The 24,526-nt window shown below is 41.7% G+C and overlaps 1 long non-coding RNA gene across 1 annotated transcript; it reads right to left on the bottom strand.

Moving 5' to 3' along the window:
- Positions 1–475: 475 nt before the first annotated feature.
- On the bottom strand, positions 476–1,273 carry LOC122335662. Its single transcript, XR_006248991.1, has 3 exons — positions 1,226–1,273; positions 916–954; positions 476–610 (listed from the first exon to the last, which is right to left on the bottom strand). It is a non-coding gene; the product is annotated as an uncharacterized LOC122335662 (long non-coding RNA).
- Positions 1,274–24,526: the final 23,253 nt, after the last annotated feature.

Raw genomic sequence — 24,526 nt, 5'->3', positions numbered from 1 at the left:
GAAGTTGGTGTGTGAAGACTAATAAGATATGATTTTCAATGTCTTTGCCAAATAATGACATCATTTTATCTAAAACATATTGCTGTCTCTCATGGAGGTGAGTTTCTGATGCCTTCAACACAAGACACACTGCGTGAATTTCATGAATGCCATCTTCAGATCTGAACAACTGCTCTAACACTTTAGGAATGAACTTGTCTTTATCTTCATCTTCATCTGTTGCATTTCCAAATCCAGGTGTGTCGATTACAGTGAGAGAGAAAAGACTGTCCGGAGCAAAAACTTCATAAACAGTCACTGCTGCTGTTTGGTTTTCAGATACCTCAGCTACCTCCAGCCAAACTTTATGTTCCCATCTGATACCCATGATGTAATTGATCATTGCATTGATGAAAGCAGTCTTCCTGTTCCTGTTTCCCCAACCACTAATATGACCATATTTTTGTTGTCATCATTTTCTCTCTCCTAGTCTCACTTTCTCAGTAATTTGTCTTCGGTTACAACTGTTGTGTTTAATATAAATTTCGTAGTGGGTCCTTCTTTTACTGACTTACTGTTCCTGAGAATTTTCCTCAGTTCATCTTTCAGTGGAGTAATCAACTCTTCATAACTGAAAAAAACAATACATACTGTTATTAAAAATACAGGTATGTAATTATTTCCCAATAAATATACAGCACCAGTTTTTGTGTGTGTAGTAGACACATTAGATCATCAAAAATATTTAAGTAATATTATAATAATATATTATGATAGTATACATTGTTTATATACATTATATATATATATATATATATATATATATATATATATATATATATATATATATATATATATATATATGCAGTTTTAGTGGTGTATTAAAAAAAAAAACAATGATAGACTGAAATTATATTCCATACAGAAGTATCCTACCTCTCAGAGTGAGAATCTGCCATGTTTTAAGTTAAAGTCCTGAAAGAGAAAAAATCACATTACATAAATTTATTAAATGCAAGGGTTTAACACACCAGCTAACACAGGCAGGTGGTTTAAAAATATACAAAATGCACAAAATGTAAACCAACTGGCATTCAGATGCTGATCAACACTTCAGATTATCTGCCTTCAATGACTGACTTTTCAATTATTTGAGTTTTTCGATTTTTTTATAGCCTGAATATGTAAATGTACATCTTTGTCTTCACAGATGCTACTTAATAAATTACAAAATATGCATACTTACAGTAACCCTCTCCTCATATGGTAACCTACTCTCTTTCTTCAGCCAAACCTGAATACTTTTCAGACAACAGAATCAGGAACTGTATTTATACTCTGAAAATATCCACCTCCTGAAGATCATGTGATTTACAAAAACTTTTGCGTTACATAAAATATATAATACGCTGTTGATACACAGAGTAACTTTTTCAACAGTTTTGCCTGTTGTCACCATCTCTTCTCAAGTATTTGATCATTTCAGACCTTCATAGGAAATATACAATTAATTCCTCACCTCAGGATGTCCATTCTATGGCAGAAACGGAAAAGCAAATAGAGAAAAAACTGTGCAGTTCTTGTTTATATAAGCAAAGAATGATAAAGATTATGAGATACATTATGTGTATACTAAATGCTAAAGACGTGTTTTTAATTTAGATTTTAATGGCGTGTGTCTGAACCTAAAACATTATCAGGAATAAAAAGACTGGAAGCTATGGCTACCAAACAAAAAGTATCTTAATTGAATTAAAGTGTACAAACAATAATTTGGCAGAAATTTTCATTCAATTTTCATTTAGCAGAAAAACATTGGTATTTTGCAAAAATCTCAAAAACCTTTAATAAATTGTCAAAACATGCAAAACAGATGGAAAATGAACTGTTTTATTTGGTATGCAAAAGTCTTTACAAATGCCATAACAAATTTAAATTTTGCATTTCGGTTTTTTTTTTTTTTAAATACATCACACTTACATTTAAAATACTGTACTGATGAAGGACCTGGAATGTTTTCCTCAAAAATGTCTCCTTAGGTTACTTATGTAAGAAGGGATTTCAACCTTCCAGTTTGGCAGAACAATGAGGAAGCAAACCTTCCGAAGAAGATGCTGAAGGATACTCAACGAGGGTTCATCATATGAGAAACTTACTGAAAAGTGGAGTCAGTTGCTCACAACCCTTGTAAGGGGAATGGCATAGCAAGCGTGACACCAGCCAGCTCTAGGCAATTGATGTGCCAAAGCAGACAGAGTCCTCTCAGGAGCCTCTGAAAATGTTCCTTTGGCGAGGCTGCGACTACTGCAAAACGGCATCTTTAAAAGACTCAAAACAACTGTGTTCAGAAATTGCTCTTAATGAAACACCCAGGAGAATGGCTGATGAACAGGGATTCCGCTGATTGTGTTGTAACGCCACCAGGAACAACTCCAGCTCTTCCTCTTCATTTGCAGCAGTGAGCTCTCGTAGCAGCAAAGCTCCAAAGCAAAAATATAATGAGTGATTACACCTGTCGCCTATTTATACCCATGTGATGGGGAGTGACTCAGGATAAGTTAACCTATTGCCCAATTTTATTGCCGTGTTCTCTTCATGGCTTCAAGTTAGCCCCCAGTCTGTTGTCACAACAAAGCTTGTACTGACTGACAGACACTGCATTAATACAATGCTTATGGGGAATGGCTACAGTGTCACGGCTCTGACAACAAACTAGTTGTTGTCCACAGGGCAGCTCTGTGGCATATGTGCTTGCACTGGACACATACAGTTTTGCTTCTGCCGACCGGGCTCCCTGAAGGGAGGACAGAAGGCCTGGAGTACTATGGCCTCCTTCCTCAAGAGAGTATCTACTCATAATCCAAACTGGATTTTGTAACCATTTTCTATAGTGAGCAGAACTCACTGAGACACATTTGGCAAAGTTTCCATGCTGTTAAATAGTCTACTAAGAGAGCCAGTTTCTTGAGAATGAACCGGCACACCAGTAGGTTGCAACCGAACTAGCACCTCTAGAGGGAGGTGACAATCCTCATAGTACAGCTCATCTCTTAGTGGGGAAAACCGCCAGAGTTATAGTTCATGGGCGTCTCCAGTGAGCATAACTTTCAGAGTTGCTGAGGTGGTTTCCCAAGGGCACCAGGGGAAGACGGGCACAATGTAATGCAGTGTCACACAGCTGGCCTCGGGGGTTACGTAAGTATGCCTTTCCCAGTGAGCCTTCTCCCGCAGATCCTCTGCAAGGTCAAGGAGGATCCTCGCATTATTACCCAAAAGTCACAGAGTCCTCGCAACAGCCCTCCCTGTGTGCATACCAAATACGGTGAAGACATATTTGTGTTAATAACTGTTATTTACATTACAATTTTCAAAACGATTGCTTTTGAAAATACACGCCCATATGAAATATGAAATTTACAGTTTTTAAAGATATTCTGTGTCCCAACATTTAAATCTTTTCAACATCTTTTTTTTTTTTGACCATAAACATAAATCATAAAATTAATTTATTGCTATTTTTTTATTGCTATTGCTTTTATGTTTTTGTTTAATGTTATTTAATTTGTACCAGGATACGTTGCTCTTTTAGGGGTTGATTTAACTTAAAACAGAATGCATGTTTGAAACGCATGTTACAATATTTTTAGCCAATTAAAAAAAAAAATTTACTCTCATAAAACTTAAAACTAAACTTGAAAACCATGAAATTCATGAAAATAGCCTGTGTACTGTATTATATTGAATAAGCACAATTCTAGGGCCTAAATTGTCAATATTAATAAAACTTGTCATACACAATCTACATAATGCCTTCTTTCCTCTGATTGATATGTTTTAACAAAAATGTATTAGAGATGTATTATCCATGTATTTTTCACATTATGTATTAGTGTTTTGGTTGTATTAATAATTTAATGGCCCCAGTTTTTACATATTAAATATGATATGTCAGGCTAATATATATTTATAAACTTGCATTATACGTATTGTTTAACAGAATTTAATAAAGTTAGTTCAAGTTAAAAAAGAATACTTAATACATTTTCGTAACAAAATGTTAATGTCACGTTCGTGGTTTGACGCAGGAAGGAGCACTCGAGAAAAAAAATAAACTTAAACAGATTTAATTTTGAACGTGCAAAATAATATTAATTACAGGCAGGCAGACAGGACATAAACCAAGTAAGTAACCTCGACGATCGGACAACGTGAACTCAAAACACACAGGACTAAATACACAAGGAAATTGACTAAATTAACAGGGAGCAGGTGAAGACAATGATACAATTAACACGGAGGGAAGGCAGGGCACAGATAGCACATGGCACGAGACAAAAACAATAACAAAGAGTCCAGAGACGTGACAGTTAATCATCCTTTTTTTAATCAGTTTATTTATATCCCAGGGGCAAGGTATCCTAAATTTCAACGTAATTGTAATAAGCTAGTGTTGATAATAGCAGTTAATTTTACTGCTGAATACGCTTTTTAATTTTATAGGCCACCAACCCTTGGTCCTCTTTAAAATTTTTATTCGATAATCCAGCTCTCAAATTCAACTGAATAGCCCTGATTTAGAAGTTCTCCTTGAGTGGACTGCGCGCGGCTTAGGCTTTGGAAGTTGAAGATGCAAAGCTCAGATGCTGGAGAGATCTGGGAATCCTTTCGTTGGCCAATCGAGTCTGTGAATCAAATGCTTGTGTTTATTCGATTATTGACTTATGCTCTTCTGGGTAAACTGTTAGCAGTCTCAGATAACAAAAAGGTTCTGTGTTTAGTGTTGATTGAGTTCCCTGAGAGTTGAGCACCAAGAAGCAGTTCGGACACCAAGGCATCATCAGAAGGTCATTGATCAGTTTTATGACTCACAAACAGTTTAGGAGGAGGAAACTGGACAGCTTTTACAGCTTGTGTGTTTGTTCATTGAGGTCCCACAAACATCGCTTTACTCAAAAACATTGCCGTATGTCTTTTTAAATAAACACTAAAAAATGCACTGCTATCTACTAACGTCTAGCAGACATCTTTCAGATGTAACAACAGAGCAAACAACCTAAATAATACGTCTTGCAGATGTAAATGCTGACGTCAAATAGACGTCTCCTAAATATGGACGTGTTATCAGGGAATTGACCGCTATAGGTCCTTATTTACTCTAACAGGATAATACCTAAATGGCAGAACAACATGGCATCTGCCATTCCCTCCATCAGGGAACGAGGGTCACATATGTAATCGAGACGTTCCCTGTCTGTCAGCCATGTTGTGACAACAGACTGGGGTCCATATGGAAAACACCACAACCTGAACCCCATCACATCACTATTTGTATTGGCATCTGCCCTATCTTGCATCTATGTAATAAATTATTTTGATATTCTTGATTGGTTACATGCAGAGCACAATTTTAAAGTATGGGTCACCATACTCTGTTACAAGTCACCTTTCTGATTTTCTAGCTAAACTGTTAAAACCTACAAAGTCTTCTAAGTGAATGGTTAGAAAACGTCTCTGTTACGTATGTAACCCTCGTTCCCTGAAGAAGGGAACGGAGACGTCACGTCGGATGACCGACGAATTGGGATCTCGCCGAGAGACCAATCTACTTCGAGTGTATCTAAACAAGCCAATTGAAGATTGGCATGCGCTAATCGCATCCAGCTGCCGCTGATCACAGCGCGTGTATAAATAAGCAGCGGGTGCAGCGCATATTCAGGTTTTCGCTGAGGAGCCGAGCTAGTGACCCGGCCCTTCAGCAGAGGTGCAGCACCGTGGCGACGGGACATGACGCCTCCGTTCCTTCTTCAGGGAACGAGGGTTACATACGTAATCGAGACGTTCCCTTTCAGTCGGTCACTCCGAGTCACGCCGGATGACCGGCGAATTGGGATCCCTACCAAAACGCCATGGACGCTGCCTCTTCCAGTGTCCTGTGGGAGCCCACAAGCCCCCTCAGTCTATCGGCGTAGGCCGGGCTCAAACCACAAGAAGCCAGCTACTTTTGTAACACTACCCATTCGTAAGACTGGAACACTGGGAACGCGTCCCACGTTCTAGTGAACAGGACGTCTGGAAGTCCAGCCTTCCCGTAGGAGGTCTCGGAACGAATACGCATATGGACAGTATTTCAGTTTGCATATGGAAAATTGGAGGTGATTGAACCTCTTAGACGGGCAGAAGGTCTGCCGGGAAACACGGGGGCTCTAAGGCTATGCCGTGGAAATACACACATAAAGTCCTCTTGGGGTACTTTACATGGCTCCCAGCCCTCACCGGTTCTCACGGATTCATCGAGAGGGCCTGGCGCCAGATGCTCCGCAACATCTGGCTGCCGAGGGGAATGGAGGAGCTCGACAGGGTCTACTGTATGGACGCTCTGGAGCGGTTAACAAGCCGACCAAACCGGGCCTCTCAGTGCTTCTACCAGTTTGAGGTGAGAACACAGGAGGATACCGGTTCCACACGTAGGCTATAGAATCTAGCAATCGTGTTGGGGGTCGCCCAGCCCGCAGCTCTACAATCTGTCAGCGAGGTGCCACGAGCCACCGCCCAGGACGATGCAACACTTGCTGAGTGTGCCCGCAACCTGAAGGGGGGGCAGGGCATACCCTGTGCTTGGTACGCTAGGGTAATGGCGTCCACTATCCAGTGAGCCATCCTCTGCTTGGAGGCGGCACTCCCCTTCTGCCGGCCTCTGTGACAAACGAGAGCTGGACTGAGGTCCTGAAGCTTTGTGTCCGGTCAACGTAGCATCGGAGTGCTCGGACGGGACAAGCAACGTCAGGGCTGGGTCTGCCTCCTCCAGGGGCAGCGCTTGAAGGTTCACCACCTGGTCTCTGAAGGGGGTAGTGGGAACCTTGGGCACGTAGCCGGGCCGTGGCCTCAGTGGTACCTGGGAATCCGCGAGCCCAAACTGTAGGCACGAATCGTCGACCGAAAAAGCCTGCAGGTCCCCTACCCTCTTGATGGAGGCCAATGCGAGCAGGAGCAATGTCTTCATAGATAAAAGAACTTTAGCACAACTGCTGGCAAGGGTTCAACGGAGCCTACTGCAGTGCTGTCAGCACTACAGACAGGTCCCAAGAGGGTACTGTTGGGAGCCGTGGAGGATTCAACCTCCTGGCTTCCCTCAGGAACCTGATAATCCGGCCATGCTTACCCACAGACCTCCCATCTATGAGGTCATGATTTGCAGCGATTGCAGCCATGTAGACTTTAAGGGTGGAGGGAGACAGCCTTCGCTCCAACCCTTGCTGCAAGAAGATAAGCACGACTGATAGGGCAATTCCGGGGGTCTTCACCCTGAGAAGAACACCACTCGACAGAACAGGCTCTACTTCAAGGCATAGGCCTGTCTCGTGGACGGCACTCTAGCCGAAGAAATGGTGTCGACTACCTCTTGAGGTAGGTCACCTAGAGCCTCCGCATCCCATCCAGGGACCAGACATGGAGTTTCCAGAGGTCTGGACGCGGGTGCCAAGGGGTGCCCCATCTCTGAGTCAGAAGATCCTTCCTCAGAGGGATCGGCCAAGGAGGGGCTGTCGCGAGGAGCACAAGTTCTGGGAACCAAGTCTTCACCAGTAGGGTGCTACTAGCAAGACCTGCTCCTAGTCCTCCTGACCTTGCACAGTGTCTGTGCAAGAAGGCTCACTGGGGAAATACATACTTGCAAAGGCCCCGCAGCCAGCTGTGTGCCAGTGGGCAATGGGAAGTCTCTGGAGAGGCAAACAGGTCTACCTGGAGTGGCTGGAAACGCTCCCAATCAGCTGAACCGCCCGGGATGGAGTCTCCATTCTCCGGGTAGTGCAGCTCGCGACAGCTCGTCGGCTGCCTGGTTGCACACTCCTGGAATGTGAATGGCGAGAAGCGACCTCAGAACTTCCGACTCCATAGGAGGAGGAGGTGGTGGGCTAGTTGCGACATACGACGGGAGCGTAGACCACCTTGTTGGTTGATGTACGCAACGGTCAGTATGTTGTCTGTGCGGACTAGTACATGCTGGCCTCGAAGGCAGTTCTCGAGACTGCCTAGGGCGAGATGTACTGCCAGCAACTTTAGGCAGTTGATGTGCCATTGCAGTTGAGGGCCCGTCCCAAACCCTGACACTGCATGCCCGTTGTAATGGGCCCTCAGCCGGTGGTGGAGGCATCCGTGAAACCACAGCATACCTGGAGACCTTCTCCAGGGGCACTCCGGCCGAAGGAACGAGAGGTCTGACCACGGGGTGAAGGTTTGGCGGCAGGCGGTGTTATTTGAACCCGGTGAGTGCCACTTTGCCACGCCCACCTCGGGACTCGATCGTGTAGCCAATGTTGAAGCGGTCTCATATGGATTAGTCCCAGCGGCATCACTGTGGCCGCGGCTGCCATATGCCCCAGGAGCCTCTGAAAATATTTCAGTGGGACCGCCATCCTGCTCTTGAACATATTGAAGCAGTTCAACACCGAATTGGCACGCCTCCTCTGTGAGGTGTGCCATCTGATCGATCGAATCCAGCTCCATCCCAAGAAAAGAGATCCTCTGCGTTGGACAGAGTTTGCTCTTCTCCTGGTTGACCTGAAACCCCAACTGGCTGAGGTGCTGTAGCACCAGATCCCTGTGTTCGCACAACTGAGCCCGGGACTGAGCCAGTCATCCAGTTGGTTGAGAATGCGAACGCCTTACTCTCTCAGTGGAGCAAGGGCTGCTTCCGCGACTTGCATGAAGACGCGTGGCGACAGGGAGAGCCCGAAGGGTAGGACTTGTACTGATATGCTCGACCTTCGAACGCCAACCTCAGGAATGGCCTGTGGCATGGAAGAATCGACACATGAAAGTACGTGTCCTTCAGGTCGATCGCTGCAACCAATCCTGGGGACGGACGCACTGAATAGGCGTTTCTGTGTCAACATCCTGAACGGGAGTGCTCGATTCAGGACTCACAGATCCAAGATTGGTCATAACCCACCGCCTTTCTTGGGCACTATGAAGTATGGGCTGTAAGCCCCGACCTCATATCGGCTGGAGGAAGCGGCTTTATCGTGCCTTCACTAGAAGGACAGCAATCTCCGCCCACAAGACAGGGGCACACGCATTGTTCACTGACATAGCGGATCCCTGAACTTGGGGGGACGCCGGATGAACTGAATCATATAGCCGGTCGAAGGGTTCGCAGGAGCCACCGGGATAGCCTGGGAAGATTCAACCAGGCATCCAGAGACCGAACTAGCGGCTCGAGCGGAACCACCGACGTGCAGGCGATGGGGCAGCGAGGGGGAGTGCAGGGACCCGGCTCGGGCGTCTCGTGGCCGGTCCGAAGCGGGGTCTGAGTGTGTGCAACTCTTACCTGCATCCCCGCAGAAGTGAGGCGGGTAGGCTGTTGGTTCGCCCTCCCAGTCTTCCCACTGCTGCATATTAGCCCAAGGAGAGCGTGAGTGGCGCGGAACTGGCCCGCTCAACTCCTCGCTCTCCTGGGGACCCAGAGACAGAGGAAACCGCCCTTGTCGAGGTTTTAGGTAGCGGCAACATTCTCTGCCCGGCAGAGCAGCTCCCTCCATCCCTGGATCTGAGGGCCTCTTGCACCTGCGCTTTCCTCCAGGTTTGGCAGGAGCCTGGACAGGCTGGGTGGCTGCCCTGCTGCCAGCTCCACGGTGCTGCCTAGATGGGGGCTGCTGCGTTGACTGCACGGGAGCGGTGGCGGCAGCAGGGGCACCCTCGGCGACGAGCTGGCTGAGATGGGCCGTCGGGCGGCTGGGTGAAGGCAGCAGCTGCACGCCGAGGCAGGATGTTTCTTACCTCAGTCTGCTTCTGGGCAGCGGAGAACTGCTGGGCAAAGTTCTCCACTGCGTCGCCGAAGTGGCCGGTCTGGGACATGGGGCATTCAAGAACGTGTCTTGTCTACCTCGCGCATGTCGACCAGACACAGCCACAGATGGCGTTCTGGACCACCGTAGTGGCCATCGCACAACCCAGAGACCGCGTTGTGACCTTCTGTCCGCTCGTGGCGCGAGGTCCATCACGATACAGAGTTCTTTCAGAACTTCCAGGTCATGACCACCCCTGTGCAGATCCTTCAGTGCCTTGGCCTGATGAACCTGCAACAACGCCAAAGCGTGTACTGCAGACGCAGCTTGTCCACAGGCCGCACAAGGCACTGCCGCTCAGAGCCGACGAGTACCTGCAGGCCCGGAGGGGAGCACAGGATCACCGCACTAAGCGGAAACGGCATTGGGACACAGCTGCATCCCAACTGACCGCCCCACTGGGGGCGATCACCAGTAACTCCCTGGCTGTGCCACTGTCAAGGGTGGTGAAGGAGGAGGAGCCACTGGGGCAGTTTCTGGCAGTGAAAGGTGCTTTCCACATCCCAGTAAGCTCCTCATGCACTTCCGGGAAGAAAGGTACCAGGGTGGGGCCCTGAGAACCAGCGCAAGCCACCCTTAAATACCAATCGTCCAGCCTCGAGGGCCCGGAAGCAGTGGAGGTTTCCACTTGATCCCGATCACCTCGACGGCCTGGGCAAGCATAGCCACCATTTCTAGATCTGTATCCAGTACATTCAACGCCTGGTAGACGCGAGAGCAACCGGATCTTCACTTCCAGAAATGTCTGGCTCACCTTCCGATGCAGCGATTGACTTCTGATCATCAGGGGAGCCCAAGAGGGTACAGCTGATACCCCACGTGAGGGTCCAGACTGCCCCTTTGCAGCTCCACTGGTTGCAGAGTTTAAGCTTTGTGTCACAACGAAATGGAGCCCACCTGTCTGCAGCCAGAATGAGAACCAAGTCGAGCAAACACAAGCTCCGCCTCCTTTTTCAAGGCGACAGAGCCCGCCCATCACTCCGAGATGACCATCTCCCGCGAGGAATGATTCATCCACAACCGCCACCTCAGCGTGCTAAGCCCAGGCACACGAGGCAACGATTGTGACCATCACCTAACACCAGGTAACAACCGCATCCAGAAACACACGGGTGTATCGTAGTCTGAAGCAAGACCCACGCTGTCTTCCAAGACGCAGCGTCGAGTTTGCCAGACGTAACGTCGTCTTTAAAAGACGCACCACGCGAATGCTCTTTTAGTGCTGCGGCAACAGGGGATAGCCGTTTTGCACACAAACAGGGGTAGTGCAGCCTGATTGTGGCAATCCACTCGACGCAGGAAAACGACCTCCGCTGAAACGCCGTGCTCCAACACTGTAGATCGCCTTTGGAGCGGGAACAGTCACGCTCGGCTCCGGCGAAAAGCTGAATATGCGCTGCACCCGCTGTTTATTTATACACGCGCTGTGATGATCAGCGGCAGCTGGATGCGATAGCGCATGCCAATCTTCAATTGGCTTGTTTAGATACACTCGAAGTAGATTGGTCTCTCGCGAGATCCCAATTGTCCGGTCATCCGGCGTGACTCGGAGTGACCGACTGAAAGGGAACTAGATTTATTACCCAAAAGTAACACAAGTTTTAGTCTCAGTATACCAACAGAAACTGTAGGAGAGTGAATGATCAGCACTTTTCAGTACCCACAACTGAAGTATCGGTTTCCATTGAAAACTCGCAGGATGTTAAATTCACTGTGTTACAGACTGCATAGATCCTACATTACCCTTAAAATGTAATATTTTGGACTTAATTACATGTATTGTGCTCCAATTGGTGTTCTTAAGTTCTTGGTTTGAATTTTAGCTCTGTTTAATAGAGACTGCATGTAGACATGTGATGATTTGTGAGGTTTAGGATTAAAATCAGTGTTTGGTGTTTGTACAGCAATGTCAGTCATCTTTCATTAAATCTGATTTTAGGCAATACTCGTGGGTTAGGTTAGGTTTAAGTGTAGAGATATGGTCAAGACTAGAGTTTTCATTTTGGGATTAAAATGTTGTTCAAGAGTCAACAACATATGTTGACCCAGGAACACATCGAACTCAGGACTTGCATACATGAACAAAAGAGTGAAACTGAAAACTGATAGACTACAAAAACTAGGAGAGGAAATGATCAGCACTTTTCAGTACCCACAACCGAGGTGCCCTTGAGCAACAGAACTCCCTTTCTAGCTTGTACTTACACTTCCTCTATCTGTTTGCCTCTTTAACCTGGTTCAAGGTTGTGGCAAGGGGACATAACGTCTCCATTCCCTCCATCAGGGAACGAGGGTCACATAGGAAACTAGATTTATTACCCAAAAGTCAAACGTTTTAGTCTCAGTATACCGACAGGAACTGTAGGAGAGTGAATGATCAGCACTTTTCAGCACCCACAACTGAAGTATCAGCAACAGAACTCCCTTTCTAGTTTGCAATTACCCTTCCCTGTCTGTTAGCCTCTTTAGGATGAATCGCTTTATATATTCCCCAAGTCGCATTGGATAAAAGCATCTGCAAAATGACTAAATTTAAATTTAACTGCACACTGCTACCTTGGTGCTACAAAAATGTCTGCCTACTGCTGTCTGTGTATTTCCATATTTGAACGTGTCATCTGTAAATTAGCTGTTTAATTTATATTTGGGAATCAAATCTTAAGGATTCAAGTTGATTTGATTACACTGATTCGAAATTCATAGAATACACTTTATTAAATAATCCATCCAGCGTTTAGCAGAATTTTGTGTACCTTACCAATTCTGTTTTTTTTCCGTGATCAGCAAAATAAACAGACAATTAGTTTGTGTTCACAGCAGATCCCCTTTCTGAGGATCCTAGGATCCTGTTCCAGCACACAGACAGCCTGTGGGTTGTAGGAACAACCGCAGCGAAGCACCTGTTTCAGTCTGCCTGAGGGGGCCAGGCAGGCCCCACTTGGACCCCCGACTAAGACCAGCTACTACTGCATAGTGATGTGCTGCAAGAGCAACCACATACACTTTCAGAGTGGAGGGTCACAACCTACGGGGCAGATTCTCTTGCAAGAAAGAAAGCACTACTGCATTCGAGCATCTTTGGGGGTTCTCTCTGCGAAAATAAATCAGTGAACAGTCAAGCAGTGTTGAAAGTGATGCGTTTTCAGCTGTCGTTTGAAGATTGACAGGATCCATCATCCCAGAATAGGGGTGGGGAAATGATGAATGAATAATAATGTTCTGGAGAGAGATTTGAGCCTCTCTGTCATTTTATTATGAAGCGTTAATCGCTTTCAGATCTCAGACTTCTCAAGGGGATGTAGTTTTGTAACAGTGAATAGAAAAAGGCAGGTGCTGAGCATGTGGCTGGTATATATGCAAGTATAAGTGTCTTGAACGTTATGAGAGCTGCAATCGGGAGCCAGTGCTCTTTTGGGCTCATTAAAGACTAATTGTACTGCTGCATTCAGAACCATTTGTAGAGGTTTGATTGTGCTTGCAGGAAGTCCAGTCAGAAGAGTATTGTCCAGCCTAGAGATGACAAGGGCTTGGAAAGAAGTTGCAGCAGGATGCTCTGTAAAAAGGGCCAGGAGTCTCATTATACTCATACTCAATATACATTGCGAATGCACAAAACAGGGCTAAAAAAATGCATACGCCACTTCCTGTTTAACAAACTTGACAGAAAAATTTGCGCACCTGCATGCAAACTCTGACCCATGCATACATACTTTTTTCCTGTAGTGATATGAATGAATAATAAAGTAAAACCATGATTTTAAGCTCTGTTTTCATGTCAGTGTACACATATTTATACTAAATATTAAACTCTTGTTAATTACATAAAGTAATTACAGAGAAGTTAAATTTAGTGGAATGGCTAAATAGAAAATAATTTTTAGTTTGAACAATGATCAATGATATTAATCAATTACTTCGATATAATGGCACACTATTGGATTTGGTGGCCGAACTGTCCATTTTTTGGATTGAATAAGTTTAATGATAGCTAAAAGCTTACTGTTCAACTGCAGCTGCTTACATGGAGGTGTTGATGTTGTGTGAAGGCATCTCTAAAAATTATGAAAAATACTGCCATTTGAAAGGTAAGTCTACAACTATCAATCTAGCTTTTGAGCACACCTGTTTGTCAAAGGTTACACCAAGATTTCTGACCAAAGTTGTGTGTGCTTGTAGTGGTAAGGCATTTGAGGTCAAATGAAGAAAGGAGTGAATGGGAATCAGAAGCATGAGGTTTGTCTAGATGAATTTTGAAGAGTTTGTGTCCCATCGTTATTTGTTCAGTGACTCCCAAACTATTTGATTAACAAATATTTTTTCTCTATAGTGATTGGTTGATTTTATTAAAAGCTCACAAAACACTGCTTCAAACACTACAAAAGCGGCACCTAGTGGCAAAAATTTAATAAGCATTTTTTCAGACCAACATGAAAAGATCAACGAGTGTGCAATATGCTAATGTTTACTTTTGACAGCACGTAAACGGCTTAGGACTGGTTTTGAAAACGACTTGTTTTAATGATTCAGAGGTGACTTTCTTTTAAGGGACAGGAGTTTTTCATTCACTTAGAGTTGGTGTTACATGCTGCATGAAAGGAAATTTTCTAAATTTCTTAATGGTCCACTTTAAAGGTCCCGTATTGTTAAATTTCTAATTTCCTGTCTTTTTCATGATAAATTAGGTTTAATTTAAATGCAACCTTCTTATAAGTTTCAAAAACGGTAAGTCTACAGTACCGTTTTTTTTCATCTAATTTGAGGTTGTGTTACCTTGATTATGTAGCCAAATCTGCGTCATTTTAAAAGACCCGCGACTCAGTCCTCCCTTGGACATACCGGTAGTGTCGCTACATTTCATTTGTCTGCTCATGCGTCACTCAGAAAAGAACAGGCCAATCAGAAGAGAGGCTCAGTAATCAGACAGACCAAATTGACCTATTTGACAGAGCTCCTGAGAAAGGAGCTGTAAAACAAAGTTCACAAACTGAATCATGTGTATTGTACGGTTTAAATCTGCTTCATGACTGCTTTGGCTCTACAATATTTCCCTCCATCTTTACTTGCAGTGAAAACTCTTCTAAAATTGTATTTTGAACAGTCTGCGTTATTCAGAAGAAATGGGCAACTCAAAATCCAAATTTGGTGAGTCTCTCATTTAACAAAAATCAAATTTTAATTAGAACAACAGATAAAAAATATATAACTAATTAAAAAGTTATTTAAAAATATAATAATGTTTTATTTGTCAGTTATGTATGATAAATCAGAAAAGTCATACATGTGCATAGATTAAATAAACAACTTTAAGAACTCATGACTAAAGAAGCTTCCTTTTAAGGTTTTCACCAAAACGTATCGATATGTATTGTAATAAGAGATGTACAAATAAAATCGAAAGTAATTTAAATGGCAGCATCCAAGTATCTAACCTTTGGATAAATTCCAGCGTGCATGCGGTTTCTGCTTGGTATTGAAGATTGAAGTTGTAGTATGTAGAGAAAAGAGCTGCAAGCCCAGACAGAAAAGATGATTGGATGCACTCACAAGTGATGTGCTCCTCAAGACTTCACCTGAAACTTTAAATAGAAAATCCCATTTCAACATTGACATAACATAAGAAGCTGAATAACATAGAAGGATGGGTCAAGGTCTGGGAGCTGTAAAAGGACAGTCCGGACATCTGCATTAGTGGGTTTGTTGGTGAAGAACTCTGTGATGGATCTGCCACACTCCTCCATGGCAAGCTCAAGTGCACACAGCACTTTTATATCATTTAGGAGTTCAAAATGACCATAAAGTCCATTGTAAGGCCATTGCTTTTTTTAAATCTTCAATGGCTGGTGCTGGTAGCATATTAATTTGTTGCCGTTGTTTGTTTGCAAAAGCTGGTTTATTTCTGCTCTTTCTGTCCCATTTATACCATCTCGGTGGTATATCTCCTCCATCCGCTGCCGTTTCTGCTCTACTGTTTCATCTGTCTCCTCTGGTGGGAGATCGGCCTGGAATCTGGTGCAGCCATAGGTGTCAGTAGGACCTCTTTTTATTCCATCACCAGATGAATGGTGCTGACAAAAGTTACCGTTGTGGTTTAAATTTTCAATTCGGTTCTTAATTTGAATCAAGAGTGAGTTATAGCCATTTCCTAATAGCTCACCATTGTCACGTAGATCAGCAAAACTCTGAGGATACTTGCATATGATGTTTCTACACACAGTGGCACACATTGGATTGAGCTCATACTTCCTAACCTCATCTGCCAAAACACTAATGGTGAAGGCCCTTGCCATCAGTAACTGCTGAATGTCTGCAGGCACCTCAAAAGTCTCTGGCCATGTTTTTTTACAATGGAGGATGGGTCTTCTGAGCTGCTTGATTTAGGATTTGAGCGTTGGACCAGACTTGACTGACTGGAGCAAGGATGTTCTGAATCACTGCTGACTGCTGGGGTACACTGTAAAAAGAAATCCATAAAAATAAAGTAAATTTTTTATTCCAGATTTTTAGTTTACAGGTGTTTTCCGTCATTTTTAATGACACGTTGCATTGTGGGTGCAAGATCCTCTGGATTAGATTACCTCTGAGGTAAAATTTTAAGTTTAAGGTTTAGTTTTTGTTTTTTTAATCTTTAGTAACGCCAATAAGGTATTTAGGTGCTATCTTATTAGTTTGTTTAGACCCGTTTAGTTAACTTAATGTTACTGTTGTGCTTGTCCTCGTTCAATTATTTGATTCCATTTTTGATTTAATTGATATTTGTGGAGATAATTTAAATATATGTGACTGTGCCCTTATATTTTAGTTTTATTAGACAAATTTATTGTGTGTGCAAGAAACTTGAGGCGTGAGAAGCAAACACCATTAACAAACTGATTACTTCATCGGGACAAGGATTAACGCCCCTGAGGTAAAATATCTTTGCATTTAGTTTTTGTTCTTTTCTTAATTTATACAACACAACTTGTTTTTATTAACGCTGCTATTGTATTTAAGGTGCTAATTATATCTTATTGGTTTGTTAAAGTTGTTTTATTTTTATTTTACAAGACTGGCACGTTTTAATAATGTTGTGGAAAATTTATAAAAATATAAGGCTGCCACTTCATCACACTAGTAATGTGTGTCAGGATCAGAACAGTATGTCAGGTACTTTTTTTCTTCTCTTGACTGGTCTTAATTTGGCCATTCAGTTGAAATTGTTTTTTCTTTTTTTTTTTTTTTTAAATGAAGACTTCAGGGTATTCAACAAGAATACACAATGGATGTGCTGTCTAAAGATCTTGAACAATACAGAGATGTTAAGATGTCTTGGGGAAAGTGCATATGAGCAGAGTCCTATGCACAAGGTCTTAGATGCTAATGGCTGCTTAACTACACACTACAGACGGCTGCAGTATTATAAAACACACTATTTTGTTCAGCCCTTTGAAGTCACACTTGGTTACAATGATAAAGGCCAGAAGAGGCACTACCACTACCTTCCAGTACTGGAAAGCCTCAGTGTATTGCTAAAAGAGGGCAGTGCTGTAAGCATCTTCATGATGAGGATGGTACATTGTGTGATTTCAATGATGGCAAAAAGCCATTAGATCTAAAGCTATATTTGCATCAGACCAAGACTCTTTAAAAGTGATGCTTTTCAAGACTCCTTTGAGATTGTCTACCACCTAGTCTACTTTAGCTGTCTACTTCACACTTGCAAACTTTCATCCACACAACTGCTCAACTGTGGATCAAATACATGATCTGTACTATGTTCAGAAAAAGACTGCAAATACTTTGGTTCCCACATGATTGGTGGGTTTACAGAAAATTTCAGCTCTGCTGAGTTTTTCTGTAGATACTGTCTAATGACAAGAGATGAATTCATCTCCAACCCTCTCACAGTTGTCACTCGGAGAGATCCTGCTGCTTATAAGAAGTCTGTGCAGCTCTTGGAAAGACACCCTGAAGTGACCGTGACCATGCACCATGGAATTAAAGGCGACAGTTTTTAACAAACTGTCTAACTTCCATGTCTGTCAGCCTGGATTGCCACCCTGCATTTGAGAGTCTCAGATTGCTTACATGAAAGTGCTGATCAAGAATATGTTGAAAAGAGGCAACGGTTATTTTCATGTGTAAATCTCAGACCAAAACACCACTATCTACACCACTATGCTGACTTGACTTTACAGTTTGGTCCACTCATACATACTTGGACCATGAAAGTAAGTACAGCTATTTCAAAAAGTGCATCAGGTCAAGTAAAAACTTGACAAAGTCCTTAGCTTATAGACACCAATTGTTTCAGGCATATCAGGGTTGTGGCAGTTTCTTTTAGCCCACAGGTTGACTACTTTTTTATCCAGAGCTCTATGATTGAGGAATAAGAAAAGTAGTTACAGACTTTGGATTAGCATTAAGGTCCCGCTGTTCCTGTGAGAATACCTCTAGACGAATTCTCGATCTCATAGGGTCTAACAGCCGGGGAGCAAGAAGACACACAGAGACGTATATTTCCTTTTCTCCAAAATGTATTCCAGAATACAATGATTTATATAGGCATTTTCAGAGGGGAGTTTTACCCCTCTAGCCAATGAAACAAAAGATGACATATGTTGTATCCATGCCAAAAGATATGTATTATATAAGATAAAGGAAATTATGAACATATAAGAAACACTTTTGGACACAGAAAAACACTCCTCGTCAAGTATCAAAACTGAGTGTGATTACATCTAACAAATGTCTTACAAAACGAAAAGATTTGTACTACAAAATTAGAACTCAATTCTCAATTCTAAACCTTGTCTGCATTTCTTTCAGAGTTTTCCTGGGAATAAATCCTGGACAAGGGTCAAAAGCTGAGATGAAGGGGAAAAAAACATCAAATTCCTCCAACACTGCTGAAATTCTTGTATGAGCTGAACGACAAATCCATGGAAGGTGTAAGCTTTTAACAAACCTAGCTTGAACTGGATTGCTACTAGCATAAACCGGCACATGGAGAGAGTTAATAGAGCACACACATACAGATGGAACCCTGTGTCCCACCTCATGCATTTCAAAATGCTTGGAAATGTATAAAATTAAATGTAAACTGTTTCCTCTATACTGTTGCATTGTTTTAATTTTGTCATTTACTCTTAAAAAGCAATTAGTAAAATCACTTTTTAATAGTGTTCTATACATTTGGTATATGAATTTTACTCAATTTTAAAACCTACAGGCCTATTTTCATGTTCAATGTTTTTATTCCATTTATTTAACAATGGTTTTGACTTTGGTTCTCAACTATTCAGTGTAGAAGTTCGTTTTTGACAGTGCAGCAGTAATATTACATACATGCATTATTGTCTTTTGCTGTTCAAAGAAAGAAAAAAACATGCATACACAAGTAGTTTGTGCATGTTGTTAATTTTTTTGTGTGTGTGTGACCTGGTAATTTTCTGCCAGCAAATTCTCAGTTTATTTTACAGTGTAGTGGAACAGAGCATTAGAAAGTCCACAGTGACCACCACTGTCTCTAAAACAGGAAATACACAGGCAAAACAACAGGTGAGACTGAAAGTTTTAAATAATAATAAAATATTGGTCACTTAAAATATCCTTAAACAAAACATCAAGTGATTGAATTATCTGTAATTTACAGCTCACATGGTAAAATTAAGCGCAATGTGCATTTTTCCCACTAGTTCCCACAACATTACCATTTTTAAATGCTTCCAGAAGCTTCTGTGGCTGAATGGGTGTCAGAAGGTCTTCTTGTGTGACATATTTCAAGTCTTGTGCTATTACGATCTGGACTAGAATCTACACATCTATCAATGCTTCTTCAGTATCTTTGGAAATTGATGGCTGGGCTCTCAGGATGATGCTCCTTAGGTCATCATACAGAATACTCATCATTGTACATGAAGGAAAAGTATGGTGGACAACAATTACTTCCAGGTCACTGACTGAATACTGAGGTAGAGGGTAATAATCAAGAAAGTGCTCCTGATTAATACAGTGGTAACTGTTCTTGATTTTGTTCACACAGTGAACACCTACATCATGCACCAACAACTCCTTAACAACTGCTGAATTTTTTTAGGTAAGTAACTTCAAGCCCATCCTTATCCTTACTTATAACAACATGCATGTTTTTTCGGTTCTTGGTTCCTTTCACTGTTTTACTTGCTTCATGAACAATTAAGGCAGTTTCAGGTCCAAAATCACACTTTGCCACTGATTATCTGATGCCAGCAATGTAGTCACTTGAGTAAAAGGCTGTTGTCAGAAGAAATGGCTGGTGCACAAATCAATGCCACAATTTTTCTTAGTAACACCAGTTGCCATTTCTCATTGTCTGCAGGAGATGTAATCTTCTTTCCGATCAACACTGGTAACAGTCTCAGTAAGCACCAGTTATGCACTGCATGACCACACAGTCTATCACTTCCTGGCCTCACAAGGTTTGTCATTTGCTTCTTTACCTAAATATCTGAACTGTTCAATTCTTCGATTAAGTATAAGTAAATGTTTTGTCAACAGTGACCAGATGGTTTATGCACAATGCAATGTCCGAAGCAACAACTCCCTCAAACAAATCATGCCCAAGACATGGAGGCAACCCAGGCTGACACGCATTAAAATATTCAGGCTGTTGAATATAGTATCAAATTTGATGCCTCCACTATGAAAGGAATGTTCTTCAATGTTCTGAACATGCTCTTTGTATGACTCCGGAATCTGCTTGAAACACATCTTTTTCAATTTCACAGTATCGACAGAAGTACTTACTGCCACTGAAATTTTCAAGAAAAATTGTGTGAGCCCAGGTTGTCCATCAGGTAACATGCCATTGGTCTCAAGGTCTTCAAGGTCTTTGACCAAGTGTCCCATGACCACAAGCTGCATCTGGTCAGTATTTCACCGGTTGTGTGGCAATATATATGCAAGTGTTAGATACATGGCCAGTATTTTGTGTTTTATCTTTCCTGACCCTAGAGGATTCACTACTTCAAATGAATCTTGATAAAGTATCGAGCCTAAGAAGTCGTATGTATGATTCACAATGAAAAAGTACCTCAATTGTCTGTTTTATAGGGACATACTGTATAAAACACTCCTTGCCAGCTTCACTATGTCCAAGACAAATAGGCATAGGATCTACATAATTTAAACTGTTCTTAAACACAGTTTTCCTGCGTTGGTCTCTTTTAAATGTGTGGCTATTATATGCTTGTAAGAGATCATACGCTTCCAGGCTGTTCATTACATCATTAATGGAAGCCTCTGGAACACCAAGAGTAACCAACTTCTCGCTTAACTTGAAGAGTGTGACTGGTTGATATCATAAACTGACTGCATATCTTCAATTATAGTCTGAATTACAGAAGATGTAACTGATTACAGTAACTTTGCCTGTAAATTCAGATAAAACAGAGCAAGATTCTTCAAAATAATGACTCATCAGTATTTTCTGACTAACCTCCAAATGCTCAATGTTTCCAGCTACATCAAAAGGTTATATTGCTGTCAATATTTTGAGAGCTTTCAGCTTCAGTCATACATGATGTGAAAACAACGGATTTATTTAGATTTATTTTTATGTTTCCTTGACAGGTGAGAGGTAAATGTAGATATTACTGTAAATGATGTATCACATTAATGGGGCATGCCACTCTTCGTCCCTCTTTAATGTACACTTAATGTAAAACTAGAGATAGTGTGTCAAATTTGGCACTACACAATTCAACATTGCATGCAAGGTCTACTGCAGGGCATAAATGTGGTCCTAGCTCGACCACACACTCCTTGTGATGTCTGTAAAGATGTGATTTCAAATCTACTACTTTTTTAAACTTTCTGTTCAGGTTTGCTGTAGCAAAGTAGCAAGTTAAGGATATTGCTATGAATCCTTATGTGCTTCACATAGTCCACTGTAGTACTACATTGATGTCCACAGAACTGACATGGAAACATGCTGATAATTCAAATATCTCTGGCAAAAATATCTCCATCAAAATAAAATGACCATACAAATTCTATGCTGGCACAAAACCAACTACACCAAATCATAACAGTTCTATAAAATCCGCCTCAAAATAAAGATATGTACATATTAAGAACACTCTTACCCAAGTTTGCAGCCACAATCACAAAGAACTTTTTCAAGGGGTTTTGGTAACACTGACGTTAACTGAACTACACGGCCACAGTCTAATTTCAGCGTGCAATGCAACCATGTTTTAAAATTACTTTGCAGAAGATTTCTCACTTTGCATGCACCCTTCAATCGAAAAATATCATTCAGAAATCCAGCCGATAATAAGTATTACTTGGACTAACTACACAACCAATTTGAATTCAAAACAAGAACACTATTAATTTTTTTTTACCTCAGTACACATGTACACATTAAAATGTGCTTACCCAAAAAGAGCAAATAAAAGAGCAAATAAAAGATCATTTAACTTCCAATACCCACACTATAGCTTGCTTGCTGTAGCAAATGTAATGTATTTTATGTGTAATATCATGTAAACCCACCTTTTAACAGTGTGAAGACGGATGAAAGTCGAGACGACTGCTGACTGAGTTTAAAAAATACTGCATAGTAACGTTTACTAATACAGCAAAATTCTGTTATATCTTGTCTACGTCATTTAACAAAAAAAAAAAAAAAAAACATTGTCCTGCTTTTGAATTTAACAAGATTATCCTGTTGAAATTCTGCCAAAAATTAACAGCAATTTCTAACGGTGTATAAAACATGGTGCAGGTAGTATTTATTATATTACTCATTTAAAAAAATTATTTGAGGAGCTGCACTGAATCTGATTGATAGTAGCATCGTCACAAAAGTCTACATCCCCATTCAACCATGCACTAATTATTAAACTAGTTATTAATGATTCTCTCATTGGGGAGGGAATCACGCACCAAACTAGAGCTCTCATGCTCAATGTTGGTTTATTTAGTTGATTTTCAATTGTTTTTTTATGTTATTATTTCCTGGCAACCAACCATTCTAAATTGAAACTAATTATTGTATGGTTATCTGTATACCTTGAATTTTTTCTCGAGGAACTAGTATCTGAAAGCGCTGGCTAATGTTTAGCACGATAAAGACCAGAAGATAAACACTGAACAAATAGGAACTATTATACACAAAGTAAATGACATAATTAACAAGACACAGCTGAAGACAATAGGACAACAAACAGAAAGTGGGTCACAGAGCATGTGGGACATGAAAAACAACAACTAAAGAATCCAGGGGGGGTATTCCAGAAAGCAGGTTATGTGACATACCTGGGTATGTTTAAGGGTAAGTTCGTGGAGTTTGTAGTAAAATCTGTGATGCATATTTAATCATATTATTGATATCTATACATGTATTCATTATGCGCACACACACTTCATACTTCCATGGGTTTCCAAATGTAATTGGGTGCATTGATGGCACTCACTTCCATTAAAAGCTCCATCAATAAATGAGGAGACTATGTTAATAGGAAATCTGTTCATAGTATCAATGTGCAGGTAACAACTCAACTTTTTTCCCTTCTTAAAATCATTAAAGTCATTACTTTTTCCACTACATAGGTAATATGTGAGGCAACCCAAATAATTACCAATGTCGAGGCAAATGGCCTGATGTCTGTGCATGATGCCAGAATTTTCCGCGAGTCATCATTAAGCCAGACATTTCAGCAGGGTATGTTTTACTTTATACAATTTCTTTTCCTTTTTACTATATTTGTGTTGTATACTTCAATCGTTACAGGACAGTACACTGGTTACTTGTTGGGGGACAGAGGATACCTTTGTCTGCCCTATTTAATGACACCCTACCCTGAACCTGAGCCTGGACCACAGACACGCTTTAACCTGGCTCACAGCCGAACACGGCCAAGGTGGAGATGACTATAGGGATCCTCAAATCTCGGTTTCAGTGTCTGCGTGGGCTCGGTTAGTCCAGAGAGGGCATGCGACATTATAGTGGCTTGTGTTGTGCTTCACAATATTGCCACTATAAGAGGAGAGAGCCACCTCCTTGTATTGAGGACGATGGCCCAGAGGAACATCTACAGACTCTACAGGCCAACAGAGATGGAAGACTTTTGAGAGACAGGATCTGTCAAAATAACAGACAATATAATTAAAATATGGACACCTGGACACAAATTGTTACCCTGCTTAGATTGTGTGCTGAGGTTGAAGGACCCTCATCTGTGGGCAAACCCCTAGGTATGTTCTGTGAAAGGACAATGACAGTTTGTTACTTTAATGCAAAAAGGGGCAATACATTATAATGGTATGCATCATACCTCAGTGGATCTACCAGCATTGTCCACTTCTGTCACAGCAGATGTGGTCTCTTCATCGTCATCATCTTCATCCTACAGGAGAAATATTCAAGTATACATTTTCTGGCAACAAAAAAAAACAAAACCTAAAAGCAACTAAAGTTACCTGACAACAAATCACTTACAACTGTGACAGACTGTGTTCTTTCTGGAGAGTCCATCAGTGTCTATAAGAATAAACCCATAAAATTCTCAATATTATCAAAGAAAATAATACATGAAAACAGTAACATGTCAGTCTAAGATCACAGTATGCTATACATCATATGCAGTTAAATAAAATAAGCCTACATAAAACATTTATCTTGTTCAAAAAGCCTTTAAGTGACAGAGATGAAAACAAAAAATGAAAACAAATCATAGAGG

Source organism: Puntigrus tetrazona, chromosome 3 (assembly GCF_018831695.1).
Source record: "Puntigrus tetrazona isolate hp1 chromosome 3, ASM1883169v1, whole genome shotgun sequence".
Lineage (NCBI taxonomy): Eukaryota > Metazoa > Chordata > Actinopteri > Cypriniformes > Cyprinidae > Puntigrus > Puntigrus tetrazona.
The sequence above is the reverse complement of the archived record's forward strand: the minus strand, read 5'-3'. Positions and strand labels throughout refer to the sequence as shown.